Source organism: Centruroides vittatus, unplaced genomic scaffold, assembly GCF_030686945.1.
Source record: "Centruroides vittatus isolate TY-2023 unplaced genomic scaffold, ASM3068694v2 contig_575, whole genome shotgun sequence".
Classification (NCBI taxonomy): domain Eukaryota; kingdom Metazoa; phylum Arthropoda; class Arachnida; order Scorpiones; family Buthidae; genus Centruroides; species Centruroides vittatus.
The window spans coordinates 544560-563821 of record NW_027122344.1 but is presented as its reverse complement, the minus strand read 5'-3'; the positions used below and the strand labels follow the sequence as shown (position 1 = coordinate 563821).

The 19262-nt window shown below is 35.1% G+C and overlaps 1 protein-coding gene across 4 annotated transcripts in view; it reads right to left on the bottom strand.

The window, feature by feature from the left end:
• Positions 1–19262, bottom strand: part of LOC136979050 (probable U3 small nucleolar RNA-associated protein 11) — a 164335-nt gene that overhangs the window by 126089 nt on the left and 18984 nt on the right. Inside the window, exon 1 of one of the 4 annotated variants that reach the window (XM_067274946.1) lies at positions 9146–9455. The exons of the other annotated variants lie outside the window; for them this stretch is intronic. The gene's annotated coding sequence lies outside the window, so the exon portion shown is untranslated. Of the gene's footprint in view, positions 1–9145; positions 9456–19262 lie in introns of those variants that run through there. 4 annotated transcript variants of the gene reach the window in all.

Below are 19262 nucleotides of genomic sequence, written 5' to 3'. Positions count from 1 at the left end.
ACCTCGTGTGGTCTTTAACGTAGAGGCAGGTTGGACATTGTTGGAATTTATACCAGAATGCATTTACTAAAATAAAATCTAGCGTTTAGATCTTACTATTCCTTCGCTTAAATAATAATTTTCGGTCTAACTCTTAATAGAACCTTCCTTCGCTAATTACTCAAAAAATTTTTACCGTCTTGAATTGATACGCATTAAAAATTCTCGCTAGCGAATATTCAGTTTATGGAAATTTAAAGAAAAGATCGTTACTGGAAGTCGTGTTTGCCGAATAAATAATGGCCTAAATAAAATGACAATATAATGGTGGAAACATTAAAGTAAGGTTTCTAATCAGCTGCCTGAACTATATTTATTCTTAGGATCTGTTGGAATGTCAATGGCGAGTCGGCTGATCTTATGTCATTTATCATAATATGACGCTTCCAGTTCTCGGATCGATCAAGCAAATCCAAATTGCACACCCGCCTATACCCTAATAGACTAATGCAAACGGTTTCTTCGATAATTTGACTGCCAGAAATTTCTTTGAAATATAATCATGGAAAGAATTTTCGCCCGTTTTGTTTAAATAACCCGTAGGCTCTATCGCCTAATCAAATTATGATAATTGTCTTTTAAAGATCTTTGTAATTTTGATCCAGTTTGCAGCTTTCCGTATGACTTGTTCAAATTAATTAATTAAAATTTTTCTCTTAAATCTGTCTGTGCGTACGTTTGTATTTTTTCAATTGTTTAAAACCGCAGATTACAGAATAAAATTGTAATTTGTTTTCTATTAAAATAATTAAGAATACTTTACACAACAAATGTTCTATCAAATCTAAATGCACAAAAAAGTAACTCTTCGTAAAATAAGAATTTATAATATTTAAAATTAATTAAGAACATTCAAATATAAATATTGGCCCATAGATTAATTTCATTCATTGTTGTGAAGCCGGTGATTCGATACGTGGTATGATGTCGCAAAAATAAATTTTAATAAAAATCAGGTTGTAATGAGAATTGTTGGAAAGTGTTTCGTGAAAGCTAACATTGTCACTCGATCCTTTCCAGATGGGAACAGACTTCGGTGTATAGTAAAAGCGAGGGGAGTGGGGAAAGCAATGTCCGAACACATGTCACATATCGTGAGCCGTCCCAAATCCTTACGTGGCAAGGCTCTGACACGTTTCCCAGCAGTCCTTGTTTATCCTGACCGACACCTCCTGCCTATTGTGATAGTTCTGTCTTGTGGAAAATTTCCTACCTAATCCTGCCTTTCATCGTGGAACCTCTCCGCCCCTCTATTGGCGGTCAAAGTGTCTGAGATTACCGTTACAGTTCCCTTGTGCGTCCCAGATTGGGAGGGGCTTTTTTACATGTTTCAATACTTCTGTTGTTCCTTCGACAAACTTTTCTCTTCAACCCTACAATGTTGCCATTAGTTGCGATAATTTATATCTCACCGCTAATACTAAATATCCGATGGGAAAGGCGATTCTGATATAAGTCATATATATATATATATATAATTCTGATGCGCGCAGATAGGAAGAAAAAAAAATCACAAGCGATGATGTAAACAGGATGATTGAGTCAATTCGCAGACCGGCATTCTATATAGGGAATGACATTAGTGACAACTTGTGTCGATGATGTATTTACCAATACCCCAAAGACCATTAGTTTGGCAATGTCTGACATCATTAGAAAGGATTACTGGCCATAGTGAGAGACATCTGTAGACCTATTGCAATATCCATCATCATTGCTTCGAGCTCACCTACAGATACGATAATCCATATTTCTTGCGATTTCACTTTTGTTAATTTTATGATAATCCAAAAACTCCTTTCTCTTTTTTACTAAATGACAATGTATAAAACCTAGTTTCGTCTGAAATATACCGTTTTCTACATTAAGACTTCAAATAATCTTTAAACCAATAAGTCCTACGTTTTCTTTCTAAGTTAATGAAAATGATCTATTTTACAATATTTTATTAAATTTTATGTCTTATAATAACCAAGACTATTTGCATATACCATATTTATCAAATTTTAAAGGAAAATGCTAAATTATATTTTAAATGTAAATAAATACGAATATTTATATATATTATAGAACTAAATTTAATTATAAATAAGACTGCAGAATGCGCTATTCAAATGTTTTAAAGTTCAGGTTATTTCTTAATTAGCCTAATTCTAATAGCCTGGAAAATAGAAGGCTTATTTCTGAATTGGATTTAATTTTTAAAAATCTATACAGGACGAAGGAAAAGTAAAGGAGCTAAAGACATAAATATTCTTAAAAAGCAATTCGATTTATTAGAGAATTAAGTTCACAGTTAGACCAAATTTCTTTTATTTCCTTAAAAGAAACTTTTCTTAGAGCCGAGAGAAATAGAGAAAAAGAAACGAATTACTTATTGAAGTTGGTTTAATTTGTCGATTAATTTTAATGGATACTTTTTCATAAACCGCAAATAAGGTCGACTGTTTGAATATTTATAAAGTTCGCATCATATTTACATGGTTGGATAAATCTCGCTTAGAGTCCATATTTATTTACGCCAGGCCTATTATCCTTATTACCGAATTTTTTACAGTAAAAGTTACTTGTAATCGTTACTCTGCGATTGTTGTAACGTCCCTTCACTTTGATTTAATTGATTTAAAAATCGATATCATTCTTAAATTCTGATTATATATTCTGATTTTTTCCCCTTTCCGTGGTTGAGGAACAATTGGATTTCAAGAAAGAAATATTGAAGATTTTAAAGATCTGATAGCGTATTGAGAATATTTAATTTATGGAATTTGCTGGAGCAGTTTGGCTTCTCGGTGGGCACCACATAAAAATAAATAAATGAATTTACAATGCCCTAGAGTCATATTTATGCTAATGGGTCTAAATTTTAGAATGCAATTCCGTTGGGATCTCGTTCTCATATTGGCCGGGGGTCCGCTGGCCCAAAAGCGACACATGTTAGTTCCGGTGACGTCACGAGTGATGACATCCGGGGAGCCAAGTCGGACCAAGGCTTTGTTAACCGACTTCTCCCCGTTTTCTCTGTTCTAAGTTGGGAGTCGAAACGGAGGTCATCTGTCAAGGAAAAGAATAGAGTCGGACCCGAAACGACAAAAAGCACGCAAACACCGGCTCTATGTCTAATAACGTATTATCGGCCACATTAGGAACGGTGGACGGCACGTGCTGCCACCCGGTCACGTGACCATCGGCGGACGCCATCTGTCAACGAGACGTGACTCACCACCACTCAAGCTGCATTATGCAAATTCCTTGCTTCACGCATCCTCCTAATTCCGTTAGTCACGCGTGAGGACCTCTTACATGACGCTTTCCAGTATCGTCTTTAAGTACGACAATCGCGGTCGGATTAAAACTGATTCAGATTCATGTTCCTCAGGTGATGCAGCGAATTTGTTAGAAGAAAATAAACTTTCGCTTCTAATGTCTGAAGATTAAGAATTTTTTAATTAATTTTATTTCTTTCTAGTGAAATATCGTCTTTCATTAACTTAATTATCATTAAAATATACTGCTTTAACCAGCAAATTTTTGCCAATGGAGGACGTTAAGAACAGTTTGATTTCAACTCTATATTTTAAAACTTAAAGTTTCTTGTAAATTTATTCTGTAAATAGGAGAAAATTCCCTGTGGTAATCAAGACGTAAAGGTAGGAATTGTAAGACTTACGAAGATGCTCGAGTTAAAAATCAGTCAAGTTCAATGAATGAAGACCAATCACCTGTTGATTCGAAAGTCAACATAAAATCGCTATTACAAACTTTTTGTAATAGTAATAAGAAACGCAACAAATTGTAAATATAGACGATATCCTACGATCTAGATAAAATAACATCAGAATGCACTTCACAGTTTATGTTTGAGAGTTTGGTAAACAGTAGATTTGGCGGGCCCGTGTCGTTTCCAAGGCAACGGTATATGGCCAAAGCTGTATTTGTGTCCCCAGCATACACAGAATGGTGACCAGATGCCCAGGCAATCGGTCTGGGCCAATTTGTCAGGATCCATTGGGGTGGGTAACACGAGCTTCGTATGTCCCTAGAGGGGGGAACCAACGAAACAATAGAACTGTCAGCAGAGTTGGCGCCTCACAATAGAAGCTCAGATTGCTTGCTTTGGGGTCAGGTGTCTCAAGCCCAGATAGAGATCTCGAATAGTGCACTTTTCAAAAGAACAACAACTGTTGCAGACTGAGCAGTGGGGGAGAAGAAAAAAAAACAATTATCATTTTTAATTTATATAATCGAAAATCCCGCAGCTACAACTTCATTTTGCCTTATAAAAATACCAAACAACATATCTACATATCTTAGGTTTGGCCACCTGGTCTCGCCTTTTCTCTTTAACATCACAAGCGCAAATAGATAATTGCGTAACATCAGCTCTTCTGAGAACCTAAAGGTGTGTGGTTACAGATTTTCTTTTTTTTACCTCCCTCTCTTCTTTTATTTTTATTTTTTTACTTTTTTCTGAGCAAAACCGATTCTCATATCTGGGCTTACGGTGTTTGCATTCCGATTTGCTGTGGGTTTTCTAATTTTCATTATCTACCAGACTCGTGGATCTGTGAAGTAAGCTTCACCATTCAAATAGGCTTAATTGCCCCTTAGGTTTTTTATGAGGGGGAGGCAAATATTTCGTCCCGTACGGCAACGATGGAAGAAGCTTAATCAGATTTTCGAATGAGGATATAAAAAAATTCTTCTTGGGGGAGAGAAGTGGAAGGAATTAGGATCGGCCTATGCTTTACTTTTTTTGTACCTTTTTTTATTCGCGTTTTTTGCTTTCTATCCCGCATAACTCAGGCTGTCTCCCATCAAGATACGGAAAACACCGGAAGCGGAGAGATGATTTATCGCTGTCGCACTTCCGGTACGTCGATGCTAGTTCGTCCAATCACATCCCGAGGGAGGAGCTAAGTTAGAAGAAGACGCTTCCTGTCTTGGATGTAGGTAATCATCCTACATAAAACACATTATTAGTAACAGTTAGAGAGAGACGCTCAACAACTCGATAAATGGAGATTAATTAAATTAATAAAAATCTCTCTCTTTTCTTTAAAAAATTTGACCCAATTAATCCAACAAAAAGTCATTTTTACCTTCAGCCAAGAGGAGTTTTTAAAAATTTCTACAGCAAAAAATGATATTTAAACTGCTTACAGTGTCGAGTTTACTCCCAAGTTTATTGCGGGAGGAATTTTGTAATAAATTCAGTATTATCGCCCATAATTTTGGATCAAGTTAGAGAGAAATGTCGAAAATTTTAAGCTCAGGTACGCATCTAGATTGAATTTATCTATCAATTCCCCTTATTTAGCCATAAAAGAAAGCTGGATAGTGTCTTGGAAATTTCTCACACTTCCATAGCAAACGTAAAAATAATAAATAAATGTCAGAATTGTTGTAGAAATTGTTATAAGCATAATCACTTATTGCTGAGCGATTATTAAAAGTGTAGAAATGAGCTTATTTAGTGCGATAAAAATGGTTTAATAAAGTGTGTAAGTAGGAAGAAAAATTTTCTTCGATTGAGAGCGCAACTTGTTAAAACTAAGTTGGCTCTTGTAGATAATTTCATTAATTCAAGACGATAAGTTACAGCGGTGGAAGAATTCCACTGATTTCTATTTGCCAGTTGACGAAACAAAGACTGTTAATCTCTTTAAAAGACCTCTTGTTGTTAATCTCCGGATTTAATCCTTTGCCTAGTATGGAAACAATCCTAGTATTTCTTCGACCAAGTAATTTCTCGCTTAATTCAACGTCGCCGGAGATTCGATTCTTTTGTTTTTATTGTTTCATCGAGTCAGTCCGGGCTTTGGTCTTCCACCCTAGCGAAATAATACTCGTCTTCTCTACATACAAATAGAAATATCAAGAAATAACCGATTTTAATTCGGATTAAAAGAAAATTAACAATTAATTCTTGTAAAAATCCAGATGGATCTTCTACCCTCTCCTTTATTGATTAGACTGTAATTTCATCACCCATTCCTTTTATATTCACATCCTTTCCTAATAAAGAAATATAATTAACAAATTTAAATTGTGGACACATCTCCAAAACTTAATTACAATTAACCCCTCTTACGTTCCCCGTTTGTGCACATTCATAAAGTATTTGTCCTTCAAACCAAACGTGATCAATTAAATTCTTTCTGCAAACAAAAGAAAAAAATAAAGAGCTATGAAATTTTCATTCTGCTTAATGTTAACGTACAAAATTATTTATGGAAGAGTTGAGAAAATAATTAAAAATGTATTCTAAACTACTCTCATTCTATACTTTCCTATTTAAAATTTATAAAATGCGCCTGCTTAACTGCAGAATAAGTTTTTAAAAATGTTTATAATCTATTTCAATAGTGAAACGATTCGTTTTTGATGTAATTAACAACATTTAATGTTTTAATTATTATAATTAATAAAATATTTACGATTAGCATTAATTTCTTAAACTTCGCTACTGTTCATTGTTCAAATTTAATTATTTGTATTTAAAATTTGTAAAAATCTTAGTGCTTAATATTAATTTATATTGGGAAAAATTACTATAAGTTATAATTATAAATATTTTGATTTTTTTATTATTAAAAATTTACAAAACAGTTTAAGTTTAACCGCACAAAGATTTGTTTCAACTGTTTCGGCAGTCAAATTTATTAATTTTGAATGTTTATAATAAAAGTTATAATTTATTAAAGAAATCGAAATTGGTTTTTATTTTTTACTTAACTGTTTTTTAAAGGGCGGGGATGGTAAGGTTTGGTATGTTGAGAGAAATAAGGCCAAAATCAAAAGTAAGTTCCCTGCAAATAAATTGCATTAGTACCATTAAACTTAAGATTTTATGATAGTGAAAAGTAGAAGTAGCATGATTGTTTTCTCTTTTCCATTTAGGAATGTTATTTAAATTTTTCATGTTCGGAAAGATCATTATCCAAAATTTGCAACAACTCCTAAATGACTGGTAACAAGACTAATCATGGACCATCCTTTAGATAACATTTTTAGTTCTATAAATCAATTCTTCTGACATGTTATGTGACGTGACATAGAAGAAGTTCAGTTTTGCACAAACAAAATTTACATTACATGTTCTTTGACGGTTTTCATAATGGGTTATACTGTTGAATACATCTCTGCTAACTCGTTACTGCATAAGAGAATCACCAAAGATCCGATCGGAGGGACAAGTAAGAAAAAAATCTTCATTAACAGAAGTGCCTTAATGAATATTCACAGCCATTAAGTTTCCTGGAGAGCTTTAGTTGCACTATCTTAGCTAGTTAACTCTAATGGAGAATGCATATTCTTTGTAGGATATGTTATGTAGGCCTATCTAACCAGTAATTCTATAAAATCTCACAACGTCTGATATAGCTGTTATGCAAGAGTAACGTGATTAAAATAAAGAAAAAGTCATTTTAAAGATGGCTTTTACTCTTGTAAAGAATAGGATAACGATTTAATAGGTATTTAAAAATTATAAAAATTAATTATAAAATAATATTTGTAATTACTTTAATTCTATATTCTGCCTAAATTCATCTTTGGGATTATGACTAGCGGTGAATCACGTCTATTGTCACAATGATATCTGCGAGGATATACGGGAATTGTTTGAATGGGATTATTTCCCATCTATCTGACCATATGGGATATTGTGTGCCCTTTATTCGGCATATCTTTGACCATTTGCTAGACCTTTAGAGCCTAGTCATCATCAATAATACAATAGATCGTGGCATCTATAAATAACTGGATAAATACGCTTACAAAAATCAAAATAACTGTAGGCCTTCCGATTTTCTTTTAGGATAAGCTTTATTCTTAATACTAAAAGTAATAAGAAGTGTGCCAGGAATTTTAAATGTTTATTTACCTGTAAAAATAGTAAATTGTATTTTTTCTTAAATTTTCTTGATCGTTTCTTAGTTATAAAACATTAAATATTATTTTAATTATGATAATTTTATTCCATATTTGTAAAGGCCTCATTTAAAGTGTATTAAATAAGATGATAGAAAGTAAACGCTAGGTAAAATTATTCTGATGAAAGGAAAAGTTAAAGCGTCAGCTGTATTTGCATCTTGTATTGTCTTTAATTCCCATATAGACTAAATAAATTAGTTGGAACATTTCAATCAATCTCAACAAAGATTTCTCAATGTCTTCGTCTCTCTCCGGGTGTAGAATATTTTCTCAACGGTTAAATAGAGTTGTAAATAACGGTTAGATTCTCCAGATCCAAAAATGTAGAGTTATTCAGTTTAATAAATTACAACTGTATAAACTTAATGAAAAACTAAATACAAAATTACATTCTAATAAGTTTAAAAGCCCATCATTGATTTTAAAAAAGACTAGAAATGCTTATAAATTGAATTTTAAAATATTTTAGAATTAAAATCTAATTAAAATTTTAAGATAAATGGTAATTATTTTAAAATTTAATTATAGGAAATAAGAGAAAGAAGAATGTAATAGAAAGACTCTTAAAAAACGATGTCAGAAAAATTAGTGGATTGCTTGTTAAGTATATTTGATAGGGATGATAAATGAAAAGTGCGGATGTTTTGTTAAAAATAGGTCAAATAATAGCAATTAAATGATTTATCAGATTTAAGCCTTTAATTAAGTTTTTATTTTTATTGCAAATTTAATTTTATTTAAAATTAATCGAATCGTTAATGTTTCTCTAATACGGCATCAATATTTCAATAAAGACAATGAAATGACAAGAGTGAGAAATTGACGTACGAGTGAAACCTAACGGGAAATTGCACGGAGAAGAAAATGCGATTAAGAGAAGAAAAAAGGAGCAGAGCATTGTGCTTTAATTGCCGCGCGTATTCGCAAAAAAAAGGGGGCCAAACGAACGAATGTGTGGAAGACCAAGTTCGAAAATGGTGCAGAAAGAAGCACCGCAACCCGGTATACGCATGCGATTGGACTCCCCGGAGAAGACGTCCGCCATAACTCCACCCCCGACCACCCATGGCGGGACCCGAACCAAAAATAAACCCAACGCCTGTAAAGGTGACCGACCCGGAATGTCCGGAGGATGTCCGGCAAGGTGGTCTCTCGTCCCGACACTTACCTCGTCAAAATCTCCCGCGGTGCGTCGCCAGGGGTCAAAGGTCACGGGTTGAGTGACCGGTGGTTGACCACCAGGTCGCGGCTCGAGCGGTCGGACCGGCCGAGAGATGGTCGATCATCCGGAGGTGGACGGATCCAAAAGCACACGGACAAACAGGCAGAGCCACCGGGGGCACATCGCCCCTCGGAGGTCACAGGTCGCGGGACGGTGGCCCCAAATATCTGGTGCGAAGGTGGTGAGCGCACCGGCCCGGCTCCAACCTCGCTCGCCCAAGTCCTGAAGGCAAATGGCTGGCAGGAGCCGCCGGACTGAGGGTTTCTTGTATTCGTTTGTAATTATATGGAAAGTACTGCTTCATCTGCATTGCAATGCCGCCTCTGCTAGTGGATAATTATCAAGTTAATATGGATCATCATTGAAGCCGTGTTGGAAGCTTGTTAAGTGAATGAATTAAGGCCAGTGCCAAGTACTTGGCAGTGCAGTGGCTGCTGCATTGGTAAGTGACAAGCGAGAGATCGCTAGCCGTCAAATAAAAGCATGAGAACCACCTTCATTTACAACTGGAATCTTTGGAGGGTTTTTCCCCCTCAATGGGTTCCACCGCTCGACCCATTCCGCTTGCCCATCTCATGCAATTCGATAAAATCTTCATACATTTTAAAAAGACCTTTTTGTTTTGATAAACATATTCGCCAGGCAAGGGGATTAGGAAGTCGGTGCTGAATGGTAAAACTGGCGGGGGAGCCTTGACAGCCAGCCTGGGATTTTGGGTACCTGGTAGCCGACTGTGCAGCCGACCCCTGCAGCTTCCTATTCACTCTTTTCGTAACAAATTCTTTTGTTCACTGGCTCCTTTCTTCGTTGCTTCCCCTACCACTTCCCCCCACATCCACGGATAAAGTTTTGTAAATTCTCTTTAGTCTGCCAGCAGATGTCGTCATATAAACTACTCCTGTTGGTGTCCACTTTACTTCGTCTGGCCTACCAAAAGTTCTCCATTCTTCTGATTGTCGTCGGATCATCCGCACTAAAATGAAATTTCTTTGTCCACTTCAATCTCCAAGCTAAACGGAAAATGAAGCAAAATCCGTTCCACAACCGAAAAACACCTCTAATTTTCTAATATAAATCCCTTTACGAACTGGCTGTTACAATTTAATTAACCTTCTAGAAGTTAGTCGAGGGTCTTTTCTTTTTTCTCTCGCTACATACTCCGTTTCGCCCATAATTAACCTACTAAAATATGAGTTTTAAATATTCAGTCGCGCACGATTCTATATAAGACATTCCATTCACGTAGTGTCTATATCGTGCAGAAGTCAACATAATTACAAGAATATTCGTCTACAAACAGACTGATTACTTTATCGACATGCGAGAAGGTGGAAACATAAAGCTGCTTTTATTAGCTGCTTGACTTGTTTAGCAAATGATGCTATTCTCCTATAAGAAACCCTACCAAGTCTTCATTTTTGACAACGCCTATCTATTTCAACCCTTCGTTGCCGTTATAATTATTATTATTTTCCAATCTTATTCGTGTAAATATGTAAACAAACTTAGACCCGGCACTCGGTTTGAATAACAAAATAATGTTTCCAAGATTTTCTTCTTGCTAAAAATTTCCTAAACTATTGATTAACCGAACATGTGCTAACTTAGACAACACGGAGTTGATATAAAATTTATTTTACGCTTTTTTTGCATGTAGAATAACCATCGGATCATAGATAAACATATAAATTTCGGTTTTGACGTTGACATGTCCCTTCGTCGACAGAGTCAATAATAATACATCGTTCTTAAGTCGATATCTTTCGAAAAATGAGTTTTACACAACTTTAAAAAATATATTATTTTCTGATTCCAATCTTTTTCTTTTATCTGCAATATTTACGGCTAAAAAAACCCGTAAATATTGTAATAGTAACGATTATTTAAAAATAAATAAATACTTTTTGGCGGTTTAAAATAGAATTTATTGTAAAATGTAACGCAATAAATAAAAAAATTTATGATTTTTATATTTTATTTATAAACATGTGATAAGATTTCTCAAATAATATAACAATTTTTTGGAGTCGAAGGAAAATATCTTTGATCTTATCGAGGAAAAATATGTCCTTAAATCTTATCTGGATGTAATAAAGGTAAATTATCCTTTAAAAAAATCTATTAAAAATACAGATGATAGCCGTCAGATAAAATTCGAAAGTTGCTTGTATGGCGTGCGGAACGACTCTAAAAATGACGATGATTATTTTGATTATTATCCTATCGTACCACGAAGAATGATTATATAATTACTCTCTACGAATCGGCTTAGAAACAATATAAAAATATTTTTAATGAAAACGTTATCATTTTTGCATCCGTATAATTGAGTATAATGACAAGAGAATAATTATAAAAATAATGGTTTTATATAATATAGGCTAGATTGGCGTTTGGAATTTTAAAAAATCCTGTTAAAAGGATTTAAGAGAAACAAGTTCGAAGGAAACGTTCTTTTTAAGTGGAACATATAACGCTAAAATGAGATCCGAGACAAGGAAAAAGATGCATAAAATGGAGAAAAAATAACGTGGAAGATGAGATTACCATACGGGTTAGGCTTAATGTAGTCGAGATGTCAGAAAGTAATCTGGCTCCAGAAACGTTGACCGCTTAGTTTGACAGCAAGCTGACGGACTTGGCTTAGTCCGTACTTTATGAATAATGCATCGAGTCTGTGGAAGACGGGACTACAACTTTGATAAGTCCCACACGACTTGGGGGACACTTTGTGGCCCATCAACTCCGTGATCCGTCACGCACTCCCCCGTTCTCTTCCCCAATCCAAACTTCGATAGAAAAGAGGGAGATGGGAAAAAAAGGAGGAAAAAAAAGAATAGTCTACCAACATTAAGTAGTGAAAGTTGGGCAAGTGGCGACCGCCAACCAAAACTTTGCTTACTGCCGGGGTGGAGCTTCATTTTTGATGCTGTCACGTTGACAGATAAGACGTCAGAATGAGGATTTTTTAATTGTTGAATTATTATAACTATAACCGTTGGCGTAATTGAATTAACAGATATTTGGAGAGAGGAGGTTATATATTTGGCAAGAGCTCTAGACGAGCACGTGCCTCTTTTCTTTCCGAGAGAGTCGGATGTCTCATAGTAAAGTTAGAAGTAATTGTGTTCTCTTCCTCTCTGTAACTTTAGTAGTTGTTAGAAAAAATGCCATCTACGGTTACAGGGAATAAAGCTGCAGTTTGACATCCTCCCCGACGAAACAGATTCGACTGTTTGTTTTCGACTCTTGCAGAATCTCTTGTGTCGAATATCTCGTTTGGCTTATTATCGGAATGACCTATGACCCAAATAGTAACAATAATAACCGCTATTACGTTCGACGATAGGAGTAATAAAAAAGAAGTTAGCCACCAATGAGCCTCAATCAATATAATACCCCGAGAGATGTAACGTATTTATCCATAACTGCACTTCTCCATTGCTTGATGTCTTGGGAAAAGGCGCCATTTTAGCCACTCTGCAATTTTCTAATGTCAATACAAAGTGGTGAAAACTTTAGATGGATGGTGAGCTCCATCAAGCGAAGATAACTTAGCTCTCATGGGAAAGTACTTTAAGATTGTGATAGCAATGTCATCACCTGATGTTTGTCCCTCGGAAATGCACCTTCCATAAGCAGTCTGTCCACCATTTTAGTAACAAGCGACACCATTTCTATCAGGATTCGATACAAAAGGCAAAAAGTATTCTCCCGAGCACAGGATGAGCGAAAGCAAACTTTTCTTTTGTACGTTTACTCTATTGAAAGTGGCGTGTGGACAGACATTTTATTGGTCACCATTTTCGATATAAGAATCGGATACTTTTAGAAATCTTCCGCAAAATTGCTCAGCCTATACTTAAATCTATCTGATGAAATTGTATAGATCTTCCATAGTATTTTATCTTTATTGCCTAAAAGATATCTTTCTGCTTGGGAAGCCTAAAACGTCTTTTATACGTTAAAGTGCTTGTCAGAATGCACTTTTAAAATAAGATTATCGATCACTCATCGAGATTAATTACCTAATCACGTGACAAAATTTCACTCCGCCAGCTCGTCGAAAAATCTTCCTTTTATAACCACACTTATAAAACTCCATCATCTCCCACGTTTTCGTCCCACAATACTATTTGTCAACCTATTATTCAATTGGATTTTTATCGAAATTTGTGCTGATGAAGATAATTAAATGAAGTAGAGTATATTCGGACCATTTTATGTTCTTTAGTTTCAGCACAGATTGTATATCTCATTCTTTTTTTGCTACTCAACGATAGATGTGCACAAGTCTTATTTTCTACTGAGATTATGATTGTTTTTTTTCTTTTTTTAAGTACTGTACATTATGCTACGATTCCATCATCTGTTTATTGGGCAAAAGCGAATACACTCGGCACATTTACTCGAATGGTCAGTGTGATGACGTCATCTAGCACTGTCAGGATAACTTAGTGTTATTACCATCGGGAAGATGATAAATCAAGGATAATATCCCGAGTCGAGAACCGGAGGCAGTTTGGTTGGACATCAAGCATTAGACAATGGACGACCGGACATCACCCATGTTTAATCACATTAAGATAGGAACTACTGCCACGGATAGATTCAGCTATTTGGTTTCTATTCAATGCACTAGCTGCTATCTCCGCATCGCAAACTAGGTCTATCCCGCTCAATTCGACTCGAGTCGGATGAAAGCAAAGACTAGAATTATCTTACTAAATTTTTAAAGTACTTTTATTTGGGAAATAAAAACGCTTTTTTTATTGATTTGGAATTGTTTCCTTTAACGTGTGCGGTGTAGATCTATTTGGTATCGATCCCAATATCTCTAACATTAAAGGTCGAGTCTAATGTTCCGCTTCTCCTCACGTACGGTTCCGGCGTGGCCATCCCCATAAGTTTGGTTTCGTGTACAAATTTCTAACTTAGTTCTGTCACCGTAGCTAATGTCCCTTTAAAATCGACGGCTGGGGAATGATGTCACGTGACCGCGATTTCGGATACTAGTCATTCATCAAGAAGCGAAACGATCTCAGGAAAAGGGGGGCGGGTTGCTGATTTCCGAAACGCCAATGTCCGCATCAGTGAGTAGAAGGTGACTGGGTGCTATGATTGATCGGCAGTCGGTCGTTCTGTAAAATCCAGCCGATAGTTCTCCCCCGATGACAGGTTGTGGGTGAGTGGAATGTCAGATCCATTTATTACCGTTCGTGGTCTGGGGATAGCTAGTGCTGTAGCTCTACTGAGTTACGGGGTGCGAAGTCTTCTCCCCACCTCCTTCTTCTTTTCTACTTCCTGGAGCCTCCTATTGGATATCTCTGCTTGACTCTCATTGGTTAGATAGCTGAGGAGGTCGCCGATCTTCTTAGCATGATATCCGAATGGGACGAAGACTCGGCTTTTGTTAAAGTAACGATTTTTATTCCCTATATATCCATTATCCAATATCGAATTAAAAATTAAATATTTTTTTTCCTAAGAAAAAACAATATATAATTTTCTCGACGCGTGTGCCATTTTAAATGTCTGTAGTTATTAAAAAATCTGCAGTGTTGTGAGATGTCTTTCTATGCAACTACCGAACCGGATGCGATGTTGTTAGTGGTAACATGAGACAGCAGATATTACATGGAGCCACCTATGGCCCTTCACCAAGAAAACAATGGCAGCTGGAACAAATGCTGGCTACGTGATCGGAATGAATTTAAGAAAACATTTCGACGTTGACCTGCGACAAATAAACGTCTGGGACTAGAAGGGATAGAGAGTGAAAGGTCACATCAAACATGTAACACGGTTCGTTTTTACTAATGATTCTGTCTCTATTATATACCACAGCATAATTCTAATTAAAATATAAAAATTCATATCTACATCTATTTAGAAATTATACGTTAGATAAATTTCGAAAAATAAACCCAACAAAATTCGTTCAGTTTTTGCTGCACCACTCGATTGTAGAGAAGGAAAGACGAATTTTCAGGGGCTAGGCCTATTAATTGCACCGTTTGTAAATTTATTTTAACAACGCTACGGATTAGCGTAGCCGTATATATTAACTCGTTTAATTATCTTCTATTAGCAGAGAAAGAAAGATGGGTAAATTTTCGAAAATGTTCCTAAATACTATTATGAGATATGAAGTGTCCTTCACATGACTAGTTACTGGAGTTTGAAGCTTGGAGTGCAGTTAACGCAATTTACGTCAAGAAACGTCTGCCAGTCTCTGAAGTTTAATGAAGTTTTCTGCAATCGATAGATTGAGTGTCGTTGATAGAAATCTCTAACTGTCTTATAGAAGTTCTGAATAGTGTTTTAGTGTAGCCTGACTTGTTAAAACAGATTTTTGAACAAGCTTCTTTAACGCTTTTCCCCTTTTTAATTTTATTATTTTTCCGGTTTAAAAAATATATTTGTAGTTCGTATTAAAAGCTTTCGGGATTAGATTTTTGTCTAAAAATGTGTGCATTTGTTTGGAATATATTTAGAATTTGGAAGAAGTTTGAATTTTGGATATTCTTCCGAGAAGTTGAATTTTGGAAATTCGCATAATGTTTGAAAAATAAAACCAAAATCATTTAACAAAATTGATTTTATTCATTTTCGATCTACCTAGCTTTTAATGTTTATGCTTACAAATATTTTATTTTTATGTTGTTTTTTTTTGCATGATAAAGATGAAACTCCCAATATTTTATTTTATTTTTATTAAAAGTTTTGTTTTCGTATTATGGGGCTGCACTATACTCAACAATACAAAACTTCTTGCTTAGTTAGATACTTTAAAGATACAAAAAAAAGAGAGAAAATAAAAATGACGGAATGTCGCCACTCGGAAACAATTGTGTTTCTGTTTTAGACTATCCACAAAAGATACCGACAATGATGAGAATTTTTCACACCTGAGAGCCAGACCCGAACCTTTAAGAATTTTTTCTTGTTTAGAAAAGTCATCATGAACCCGTCAGGTGTAGAAGAAGAGAAAGAACTAAAGAGAGAGAGAGAGAGAGAAAGAAAGAAAGAAAGAACGAGAGAGAGCGAGAGGGAAAAAACGGAGCCAAGCGGGGGATTTTTCTACCCGAATAATTTAATTTTCTCGGGAAATCTGCAACTCAAAAGTTGCCTTCCCCTCAGCCAATTTTAATTGCAAATCCGCACCTCGACAGCTGAGGATCTCACACCGGAAGTGACTACGTCACACCTTCACTTCATCCAGAGATGACCCGGAGTGGCATTTTTTTAGATGGACGGTGCGGTTGGGGAATATAACGAAAAGGCAACCCACATATGACTCGAAACCTAATAGCACCTATCATTTACATGGATATTGGAAGTAGGCCTATAGAATGACGTCATGATTGGCCTTACCCCTTCTCTGACGAATGATGATGGGCGTTGCGCAGCTTATTACTTCTTAGGAAGGGAAAGAAAAAAGAAAAGAGAAATAAAAATCCGGCACCAGGGTGCAGCACATGTAAATTGACGTCTGATGTTTGGAGAATCAAATTTAGACCTCTTATACCGCCACAGCTGCGTCCTCTTTTTCGATAGCCATCAGAAAAAAACCCATCAAGAAATAGTTAGCCGTCACCGAGTTTGGTAAACAATCTTTTGAAGGAACGACGGTTGGAAAAGGTGATCACGTCGCGGCCGTCCCTCCCCATTCACGTTTCTGTATTCAGACGACGATCTTCTGCTGCAGGCGCCATCACCAGAACAAATACTGTTGGGAGACGACCGAGAAATCGAGTTATCTGCATACCATGCGTGCATTCCCAACAAGAGTTTTTCCATCGTCTTTCTTCCACCCGCAGGGATGTGTTCGAATGCGTCCTCTCTCTCGACCCTCTTCCAGTAGTAGAGGTCAGATGGTCTTCATTACCCAAGCAAACAGGAAAAGGGTGTTCTCTCAGGATGCCAACTCGATTAGACTTCATGTCGGTTCATTTTTCTCGTCGGCATTCTGCTTTTTCTGTCTAAAATGTTGTATCCTTACTTGTTTTAGCTTATGTGGCACCGCTGGTAAGAACCTACAAATCGTTGGGAGTAATCTCATCAAAGCCAGTTAGGACCACCCACGTTTACTCGAGATGGATTGGAGCGGGATTTAAAGTCTCGCTTACTGTATATTGGCCAAGTCGGTGGTGTATTAAGGACACCTGAAGTTTGGGGTGCCAACAATATGAGAGGATTAACCACCCATTCTACTTGGCCCAACTTATTTGCCACTCGCCTCTTTAACTATGCACCGCTTCACATAATAAAGTTCATTGTAAAAGGCTAATGGTGTGCTGTAAGTAAAATCTCTTTTACTTCTTTCTGAAAGTAGAGATATGCATCTGGGTATTGAAAAATGACATAAAGCTTCTAGGAAGTGGACGCACAGCACATTGCGTGCCAAATCATCGACTGAAGTCAACACATTGGACCTGCATACAATTAGTAGAGCAACCTTTTCTTCCCCTTCACTCTATACAACCAAATCTGATTCCGCTCTATTCTATCCAAGACATCCTTCAACTTCACAATCATCATTCTTTTTTAGTCTCCAGTTAACGGGAAAAAACAAATCCCGTCTTTTCTATATTAATCTCTACACGTGAAAAAATTTTCTACATTAACCTTTTTACCTTCTTTTTTCCTATTATAATTTAAACTAGAAAACGTATTTTATGAAAAAATTAAGCCATGCTTTTTACGTCATTTTTTACCTTTAAAAACTTAAAAAATTCTTATATAAATTACGTAAGAACATTTAATGTTTATCAACTTTTAATAGACTAACATCGTTATCTATCGGATATACTGAACAATGATATAAATCAATAAATATTTCTGTAAATAAACATAAAAACGTATCAAAACGTGGAAAATTTTTATGTAGAAAATTTATGAGTTTAGTTACATCCTTATACATTGAATTCTAAATAAAATTTCACTGAACAGGCATACCTACTCAAAATTATTCATTTATAAATTGTTTATATTGAATTTAAAACATCGATATAATAATTTAAGCCTTTATATATACATATATAAGGCTTATAAATTTAAATCTAAAGGTAAGATTTATTTCACCAGAAAGAATTATAGTAAAATTAAAATGATAACCTTACACTTGTCAGTCTATATCAGATTAAATTCCCATAGATTTCTACAGAATCTAGACTTATAAAAGTTAAAAATATATATATATATATCAGCATACTTTTCAGCAAATTTTATTATACGTAAAAATGTTCAAAAATGCTTACCATAAAATTTACTCGTAGAAAAGTGTATAATATATAAAGTTTTATAGATTCGCTATTACTTTCGATTAGCCTGCTCTCACCTTATATTACGTTATTGGATGTAAGGAGGAATTCAACAAACATCTGCATTTATTCGTTTATCTTAATTATCGAGATTCTGACGGATAAATTCAGTGTATTATCGATTGCATAGTTCGCACTTTTGCCACTGACAAGGAATGGAGCTTCGACTTTAAAAGTTTAGTCAATAAATTTAGTATATGGAAGCAAAATAACATAATTTATTATTGTTTTTCCCCGTTTTTTTTCTTTCTAACGAAAACAAATGGTAGTTAACAAGACGTAATCATATTTATAGCTTAGTTCTTTGGAATATAATCAAGCGGAATAATAATAGCAACAAATTATGTAATTTAATACAATTTAATCTATTCGACTTCAGACTTTCGCATCGGCAACTCGAGAAAATTTTGTAGAGATTTTTAAGTAAATAAATCTGTAGTTTTTATATAATTTAATAGGTTATTAGAATTTTAGAATCGATTGTTTCGAAGGCAAAAATCGAATTTAAAGCTACAAAATGAATAATTTATTCATATTATTTTGATGTTGGAGCTTTAAAAATGTGCTTATTTTAAAGATTTTAATTGATAATAAACTACATAACTTCTAATTTATAAATCAAGACACGTCAGTTAAAGTTTTACTTATGTTTAAACATTTATATCTTCGAATATGCGATCTAATTTAAACATTAAACTACTAATTTCAAAATTTTAAATATTAATATTTGGAGAAAT